At 39.0% G+C, this 10,110-nt stretch overlaps 1 pseudogene; it reads left to right on the top strand.

Moving 5' to 3' along the window:
* The first annotated feature begins 1,521 nt into the window (after positions 1-1,521).
* Positions 1,522-2,321, top strand: LOC148299550 (ribosome biogenesis protein NSA2 homolog pseudogene; annotated as a pseudogene).
* Positions 2,322-10,110: the final 7,789 nt, after the last annotated feature.

Below are 10,110 nucleotides of genomic sequence, written 5' to 3' on the forward strand. Positions count from 1 at the left end.
TTAATCACCCCACACTCTGTGCACTATGTTGAGGCTGGACCAGAGCAGGCCCCACATGTTGCATGGCAGGGAAGACAGTTAGCACTAGGACCTTCATAGTATCCTACTGGGCAAGTCGTGTGGCAGATTGTAGATAAGGGCTGTAAATAGTGGTTATTGATGCAAGAAGAGCAAGATGTGTTGCTAGCGCTCAAACATTTACCACATCCTGTATGACAACTCGACGCACAAGCCTGAATTGTTGACCCATCCCAATTTCCCCATCCTGAAACGCACTCAATGCATGCGAAGTTAGAGGCTTGGAAATATCCCTGAGGGCATGTAGTTTTGCACTTGTTTTCATTGGGCTGCTTAAAATAGTTGACACCATCCACCGTGCAAGAAGTGCAGTTGCCCAATTTATCGCATGCCGCACATCCAACAGGGCAATCTGTGCAGATCATTGTTTAATTATCTCCGTATGTTTCCGTCGGGCAGGAGGTAAGGCAGCTGGAGGTTGGAGGATTTAAGTATCTGAAAAATCCGTTAATCACCCCACACTCTGTGCACTATGTTGAGGCTGGACCAGAGCAGGCCCCACATGTTGCATGGCATGAGAGGCATGCAGCACCATCCCAAAACTATTTATTCCCAACCCCAACCCCAACCCCAACCCCAACCCCAACCCCAACCCCAACCCCAACCCCAAAGGCAGGTAAGAATTTCTTGATCTTCATGAATGTATATATTAAATATAATATCATTCTTTTATTAGGCAAGACTAAGTTCATTTCGTAATATATTAAGTCGCATAAATATCGAATAGCTACGCCACAAATAGATATTACATCGTCAATACAGCCATAAATCATGCAGACAAGCCAAATAAACTCACGTCAATTTACTTACTTAGTTACTTACTTACTAACTGGGATTAGTTTGCATCTTTATTACATCATTACAGAAGTGGTCATATGATTCTTATTGGTGAGTTTCAATTCATTCAGACATTAATAATGTCATTACATATATATTTACTAATTTATTTACTATTTTTATTCTGTTATTAGCTCCAGCAACTCACAGGTTCTACATATTATAAATCCAAGACACCGAAATTATTTGTGCTAAAGCTCCATAGTGCAATAGTGCAGCAGTTAATTGCAGTTTTGTTGCGAATACATATCGAGATTCATTTTAACAAAATTAGAAACCTTGACTTCAATACCATCTTCGATGTCAAGATTCTTTGATACGTCCAGTTCAAATAGTCTCAAGTTGTTCGAGTTTACGAAGTTTCACAAAGAATAATTCTTATTTATGCTAGGCTCAGCCATGGTTTAACAACAAAGGCTGATCATTAAGTAAATGCTGAACACTGCCCAGTGAATTGGACTTGTATCACAGATTTGAGAATGACCTGGCTTGTGCGGGTGTCAGAGAATTGATCGTATGCATTATCCCCTATTGTGCCATTATCCTATTTTGTATCATGCCATTATTGTCATCGAATTATAATCAGATTTCAACAACAGGAGTAAAATGCCTCAAAATGAGTACATGGATCTCCATAGGAAGCGCTTCGGGTAGCGTTTCGACGCAGAATAAAAACGAAGAAAGAAGTAAGCCCGTAAAACTAAGGTGATCTCGAAGAAGGCGAAGACATTGAGAGGCCTCAAAGCCAAACTCTTTAATAAAAAGCGATTCACGGAGAAAATCCAAATGAAAAAAACAATAAAATAGCACGAATAGAAAAACACCAAGACTTCTAAGGAGCCAATCGAAGATGGCGCCATTCCCGCATATCTCATGGATCGCGAACAGCAGAAAAATTCAAAAATTCTGACCAACATGATCAAACAAAAGCGCAAATAAAAGGCAGGCAAGTGGAATGTTCCCGTTGAAAAGGTCAAGCCAATGACAGAGGCTGAAATGTTCGAAGTCATCCGATCCGGCAAGCGTAAGAGAAAGTGCTGGAAGAGAAGAATTAATAAGGTCTGCTTTGTGGGGGAGAATTTCACAAGGAAGCCTCCAAAACATTAAAGATTCATTCGACCAATGGGACTCCGTTTCAAGCAAGCAAATGTAACTCACCCAGAATTAAAAACCACGTTCAAACTGCCAATATTGAGCGTAAAGAAAAACCCACAATCTAACACTTACACATCTCTTGGTGTAGTCACGAAAGGTAAATAAATCGTAATTTAGGGACTGTTTTAGAGGTAAATATTTCGGAATTAGGACTGGTTACTCAGACTGGCAAGGTAGTGTGGTCGAAGTATGCTCAAGTTTCGAATAACCCGGAGCTGGACGGATGCATCAATTCGATCCTACTTGTGTGAAATGTTAACTTTGTGTTTCACTCTATTACATTACGCTTAAATTGCATGCCACTAATATCGCAATACACTTCTATTATATTACATTAATTATCTATTGCATTGCATTTAGCATATCATTGCGAATCGAATAGGATGCGCCGCAATGCAATCCAGATGTTTATATGCTTCTGATAATTTATGGTAATGCAACTTCAGCCTACATAGATACTGTACTATAAGTGAGTGGTCAGTTATATACATATCGATATATAGATGGGACAGGGCTACTGCCAAACCTGCTGTGCAGATAAGCAAACTGATATACAAAACCTAGTGATGGAGTCAGGCCTGGCTAATCATGATGAGCCCAGACCGAGTTTTGCGAAATCTGTGAAGCAGTATATCGACATCAACCCCAAAGTAAAAGAGGTCTTCCTTCAGGAAAGTAATCTATTCCTTATCTCAGGAGATACTCATGTGCCAGAACGGAGAGGCACCAAACTCGCACTTTACTACTTGTTTTAGTACTCTGCCTACTACGAGGGCTAATGGAAAAAGGGACTGCCTCATGGCTATGGCAGGCTTATCTACGATGACGGCTCCGTTTACGAGGGCTGTTTCAAGGACGGAGCTGCTGAGTGCCAGGCTGCCTTGTTTATCCGCGAAAACGGGAATTACTACAAGGGAGAGGTCCTCCACAACAAAGCCAACGGGAATGGAGTCTTCATCGGGGAGAAAACATATTACGAAGGGTCATGGGTTGACGACTATCCAAATGGAGAGGGGAGAGAAATCTACTCGAGAAGCTCCTACTACGATGGAGAATTCAAGATGGGGAAAAAACATGGTGAGGGCATATACTATTGGAATACAAACGAGTACTACAAAGGATAGTTTGTCAATGATTAAATTTAAGGCAAAGGCGTCTACGCTACCAAGTAGTATTAGTATATGGGCGCACTCAAAAAGGGACTCAAAAACGGGTATGGCTCAATGAAACACCATTGGAAAAAATGGCATTATGAGGGCAATTTCGTATAGAACAAGATGCATGGGAAAGGAGTCTTAACCTGGGAGGACGGCACCCGTTTCGAGGGTCAATTCTAAGACAATAAGCAAGCAGCGGGAAAGCTGATCTTGCAAACTGGATAAATCATTGAGGAAAGCTTCTTCGATGACAACTGAGACTGAGACTGATCATACTTTATTTTGGATACGTTGCTCCACGCACGAATCAGCATGCCGAATTATCATCCTAATTAATTATCGCCGGACTCTTTCCCTTTAATCAAGGCTTTAAACTTTATTACTAATTATTGATGATCGTTGGCATTGAATTCGAACATCCATAAATTATAATTAAATACGTTACTATTAGACAAGATGAAAAGCAATAACAACAGCAAGGTTCGTGGCAAGATTGTCATCCCTGACTTAAGTACTTTATTGTTTATTTGCTAGTCAAAAAAATGAGAGGAGCTATCGACGAAAAGTAAAACAAATAGAACATTCAAATCAATGGCAATACCAGTAGTGGGATTAAAAATGACTGCAAAGACCATATGATAAAGTAGCAAAGTAACTGGAAGAACTGTTCTCCCTAGAAAATGTAATAACAAATAGAGAGGAGACAGGCAGAAAGCCCCGTGCTCCATCGGAATAACGATGCGATGAGCTCGGAAATTATCCACCAATAAAACGACAAAGAAGATTCAGAGTGCGAGTTCCCTAAGAAGTAATAAAAGGAAGCATTGACAAATCAGTCGACGTAGAGATGCAATAATGTGAATTCCCTAATGTAAGGCAACGGTGACTTTTTGAACGAGGAGTCATCGATTCAGTCAGTTCGGGCTTCGGATTTGCTGTTCAAGAAAAAGAATAACGAATTCAACAAGCTAGAGGAACTACTAACATCTGATAAGATGTTCATAAATCCGGACAAATGGTCTGAATATCTCGACAAAAGCCGAAAGGACGAGAACTTCCACAAAGCCCTGAACATATTCTTGTACAGTTACTTCATCCAAAACTATAACTGATTTCAATACTCCAGTCGATGCTCCAAGACAATCTTTAAGGGGACAGATAACTCAACTAATAATATATTTAAATACTCATCAAAATTATTGACCCTGCAGATTTAGTCAATGAATGGAACTCACAAAGATGTTATTATAGCCTTTCATTCCTGTATTTTTACTATTTTATTATTATTTCGTTGTGCAGTTCATCGATTTGGCCAAAAAGGATTCATATATACTTCTATTGTTTTTCTTGATGCATTCGATTTCTTACATTTTATGGTTATGCGGGACACTTGAATGACACTATTCGCACAAATCGAAATCGTCATCACATTACTTCTCAGAGCAGTGGAACCGCTTGCCTATTATAGGATTAACCCCACATTAGTTACATGAATAGTTAGTATGAACGGAGGATAATGAGTTAAGTTTTTCCCGAAACTGATCGTAAGAGAGCTTAGTTGAGCAGCCTTGATGTCTTTTTCGGATTAGAGAGCCTTCAAGGTTGGCATTACTGCCACGGATTGACGAATAAAATTGGATGGATTTCTATTTTATATTATTCTGACGGATTGGTTGTTTTTTTGGGACATTGATTGATTTTAGCATGTGATTTTATGCGGGATGATATGACTACCTCTTGTACATCTTAAATTATATCATATACTCCATAAACTTTAACATTTTTGAATTGCCTGTAACGTACTTATTACCTTGGCACAATATGCAGTTGGGGTTACTCGATGGCTAATTCATGCAGCGATTGCAGCAAAAGACATCGCTATTCCCCAATTCTTTCATATTTTTATTATCTTTATTGTTTCTCATGCCCATAGTTGATGATTACTCGATTGTGCTAGTTTCAGTTCCAAATCTAGCCTGAACATTTGGCTATGCCTTCTGGCCTTCATTTTATGGGAGCATGTTGTGAGGAAAAGAGTGTAATATTGGTTCTTTCGCAGGCAGCTCCAATGTATTACAACTTTCAGTTTCTTCTATTTTGATGATATGCGGCGATGTGGCCTCCCGAGGGATTGTCAGTAGATTTGGACGTGGAGTGGGAATGACAAGCTCGCCAAATGCATCATCTCCAAAGAGATCATCAGCCATTTATGTATAAATTTATATGGGCATTTTCCGAAATAAAATATACACTGAAGTTGAGTCTGACCACATCTGATTCTCAGTTGAAGTTATTAATTTATATTTATACTTATATGCTCACTCTCGGGACTATTTCAACAGCTCTCATGAGGTGTTACAATCGAAATAAATATAGAAATGAATTCAGCCGAGTTTCTGCCACCGAACCAGCAAATCAACAAACTCCTCCTTGCTGATCAGTCCATCACCATTCTTATCGACTTCATTAAACAGTTATTTAATTTACTCTTCATTTATTGAGTGCTAGCCGTCTAAGTACTGCGAAACTTCTTCGTAGGTAATGCTTCCATTTTTGTCGATGTCGAAGTATTAGAATGCCTGTTCAAAATGCTTTGGGAGTATTTTCTCTTTGAAATCGATGGCTGACACTAAATACTCTGTGTAGTCTATCTTTCCAGAGCAGTTTGTATCGATGTAGTCCATCACTTTCTGCAGCTTCTCTTAACTTATCGTCTAAAACTGGTAATGCTTGATTGCGTGCTCCAGCTCGACTCGATCTACCACTCCGTCTTTGTTCTTATCCAATTCGTTAAACATTTCGAGAAGCTCAAGCTTTTCCTCACTGGTGAGCAGCTGAGAGACGATGTAAGTATGGACAACAGCCTGCAGTTTATTTCGAAACTAAATTATTTGCTTATTACATGAAATTAAGTTATCCTATTAAAGGAAGCCAGCTTGCTCCTACTGTTCTCCTTGCCAGCAACTTTTTTCTTTTTTAACCACTAATGCTCCAAGGCCTTCTTCGCATCTGGCCTGACTTCAGGCTTTTTTGCTAGGAGAGCTTTCAGGAAGTTGATGGCTAAAAACGAATAGCCCGTGTCCTTATAATCTATTGATAAAATGAATGAAGTACTTTTGAATTTTGGGTCGTCATTGAGTATGCTTTTCATGACTTCGATGGTATCGTTTCCCTTGAAAGGTGGCTTGTTGTAGATGATCATATAGAGCACGACGCCTAGTGACCATAAATCGCACTTTTCGTCATATTTTTTCATGAGGACATCAGGTGCTATATAGTATGGCGTGCCCACTCTGGAAGTCAAAGACTGGCCTCTTTCCATCTTGACTGAAACCCCAAAATCTATGATTTTGACTAATTTGGTCTTCTTCTCGAAAAGCATGTTCTATGGCTTTATATCCCGGTGCACTATTCCCAGAGAATGCAAGTAATTGAGGGCGCTGAGGATCTGAGTGAGAATATTTTTGGCCTCCTTCTATCGAATTTAGTGCCTCACTATTTTCTCGAACAGCTCTCCTCCATCGCACAATTCGAGGACCATCACATAGTAGTTAGATTGGTCGTACACTTCGAACAGTTTCACGATGTTCGGGTGATCCAGCGACATCATAATCGCCATCTCTTCTAGTAAATTTACATGTTCCTCTTGTTTGAGCTAACTCTTTGAAATCTTCTTGGCAGCCCTATATATTTTTTGATTTCCATGCTTTAAGCAAACTTTATAGACAGAGCCGAATCCTCCTCTTCCGATTTCCCCTAATATTTCATAGTCTTCGCTAAACTTCTTCTCCTTCATTTTAATAAACTTGTTCCAGCTTACTGCCACTTTTTTTAACTTCACCTCAATGTTGCCCTGCTATTCGAAGAGTTTATCTTCAGCGAGAATGGCACTTTAATTTTTCAAACATACTCCTAGTTTCTCATTTGCTTGAGATATTTAGGTTCTTGATTTTATGGTCGTCGACAAATTAGTCGTTTTTTTGAAGATATAACCAAGCGACTATGCCTCGCACTCATCGAAGTCTTACGTATCGAAGTTGAGAGGCTTAATGTACTTTAAGGGATTCATTTTAGGTTTGACTTCAGTGTAGTCCTGGTTGACGATAGAGAATCGTTGGGAGAACTTTGGTATTATTGTACATGAACCTTACTGCCCCATTAAGGAAGTTTAGAAGTTTAATAATTTAATCTATTTACATAATAATTTGTATGAACATCTCAATTTTAATTTTGCCCAAAAGGATGAAATGCTACGATTCCACAATTTATGATAATTACAATTCCTTCTTCATACTCTCGAATCAGATAATTATGATTTACAAATGCTGACATCATTAATCATTTCTAATTTGAATATGCTACCGGAAATCATAAATATTTGTGTAATCCTTGAGTGTTTACGGCCTACTTGAAAGCCATCTCAACTTATCTCGCACACTAACTGACTTCGTGACTTTAGCCATTGTATTGGTAGCAATTATTCCAAATGAGAGCCATGTCATCTGCAAATTATTTTGCATTACTATAAACATTATAGTTAAGCTTCTTCTTCACTGTCCCTAAATCCATCGGATGCTTAATCGTGTTAAAATAATCAATGATTCCATACTTTACTGGGTCGACAGGCTCCTGAAACCAGGATGAAGATTTCAATTTCCAGCACTGATTCAATATTTTGTTTGCTACTTTCTCCCAAGTCTCCTGAAGGGTTTCTTCAAGCATTTCACTAGGGATGGTGTCCGGATTTAGCAAGTACTTTTCTAAATCTGCATGGTTTCTGAGTAATTATTTAATTTCCTCGTCATTGAGGTCGTGGAGCTCTCCATTTTATTGGTAGACTGTTATTTTGTAAGTGCTTTTATTCATGTTGAGCTGCACATTTTATTTCTATTTCTTTGGCTTTGATGCTAAATTTTAAGTGTGGGAAGACTCTAAGACATTTTGATTTTGGTTTTGAGCTTTTGATAAATCTTTACTCTTTTTGACTTATGCTGACAAGTAGTCGACGACATCTTGAAATCTGGCCTTTCGAGCATATTCCACGACTGTTTTATTGCTGGAGTCATGGTGGCAGACATCACAGCCTTTTTCTACGAGCCTCTTGCACATGTCCAAATAGCCTTTCCTGGCTGCGTAGTAGAGTGGAGTCTGCTGGGCTAGCTTATCGATATGCTTTATCACTTTGTATCATAAAAAATACTTTCAGGGGTGAAAAATTGAACGAGTTCAGTGCGATCTTCGCTGGCAACATAAAAAATAGGAGTTTGGCCATAGATATCTTCCTCGTCTTGCTTGCATCCTTTCTCAAGGAGATACTTCACTAATTTGGCTTTTCCGTCGCGACAGGCATAAAACATGATTGTTTGCTCATTTGAATCTCGAAAGTTTGGGTTTCCGCCTGCTTCGATCAAAAGCTTGACCATTTAAAAGCTGAGCTACTCATCTGCTGTTACCGACGCAAAGTAGAGGGGTGGCTGCCTGAGTTGTGATTCAAGCCTATTGCTGATATTTTCACGATATTTTTCAAGAGTCTGTTTCATGTTGTCGATGGATCTGAGTTATGATTGATTCTACCCGGTTCGAATCGCAATGATGAACGCTTGAATATCTTCATCGCTCGGGATGTTATTAGACCTGTTTGTCTATGGCTCCATCATGCAGATTAAGTTGAAATTAAGATATAGGCTAGAATAAATATCTGTGAGGCTGATCAGCCCAAGAGGAGATGACTCACACTCAATTTTAATATGTTCATCTATTTTTACATAGATGTGTTCTTGATAATTCATAAATATGCATACTCCTATCAATTTAAAGTATAACTGCCTACGATATTCTATTTCACATATTCTGGATATCCAATCATTTAGAAATCATTCACAGTTTTATATGCTCGAACTTACTACTTCGATAGCATAGCTGTGCCAGGTGTATGAGCAAGACAATAAAAGAATTCTTAAGCTACTCGAAACAGCAGCAGAGTTCTCTGAACACTCCAAAAACTCCAAAGCCTTGGCCTCCCTACAAATGCAAGGTGGCAAACATTTTATTTCCTGTATGCATTCTGAGCGTGTCTCCGCGTAAGCCGATAATGGGAAGAGGCCGGGCTGCATTGTAAAGAAATAAAGACACTCTGAAAAGTTACATAAAAAAGTACTCCTCGAGGGAAAAAAGGAAAAAAAGCGAGGCGGTAAAAAATAGAACTTGAAAAATCTTTCATCTCGCACTCTTTTCTTGAATGAGCGGATTGTAAGCTCTCATTCATAAAAAAGGCTGGTTCCCTTCAGAAAACAATAACTTAGTCGTAAATAGTCGAATGGCTCCCCTTTGCTGAAACTGTCACAAAAGCCGATTCTCTCGAAAAAACTCATTGCCTTCAAAGGCTGCGACCATTTCAAACTCTAATGATTCAGAGTCATTGCTCTAATTTCCAATATTTATCTATGTAACAATCAATAGTATGTTCTATTCCTTTCAATACCATATTAAGTAATTCAATAGCAATCTGATAATAAGAGTAATATTTATTATAACAGATAGTTCCCACATGATGAGTCAGACAGCTCCTGTAGCCCAAAGGAAGAAAAAACAAATTGCCGGCATTATGTAATAAAACAGCGTTCGCAGCTCTAATGCGTCGAAGAGCTCTTCCTCGAAGCAAAGATCTGACAATTATCAGAGTCAAGCAAGGTTGAAGCTTCTGAAGGATAGAATAAGATAGAACACATAATAACAAAAGATGTATCTTCCGAGTGCAGGCTATATGTCCTCGATATTTAAATCTGCTATTCAGATGAAACGATGCTAGATCTGCGAGAATCTTATTGGGGTTGGGGTTGGGGTTGGGGTTGGGGTTGGGGTTGGGGTTGGGGTTGGGTTGGGA

Source organism: Brachycentrus maculatus, unplaced genomic scaffold (assembly GCF_059751285.1).
Source record: "Brachycentrus maculatus isolate JH-2025_06_01 unplaced genomic scaffold, ASM5975128v1 h1tg001090l, whole genome shotgun sequence".
Classification (NCBI taxonomy): domain Eukaryota; kingdom Metazoa; phylum Arthropoda; class Insecta; order Trichoptera; family Brachycentridae; genus Brachycentrus; species Brachycentrus maculatus.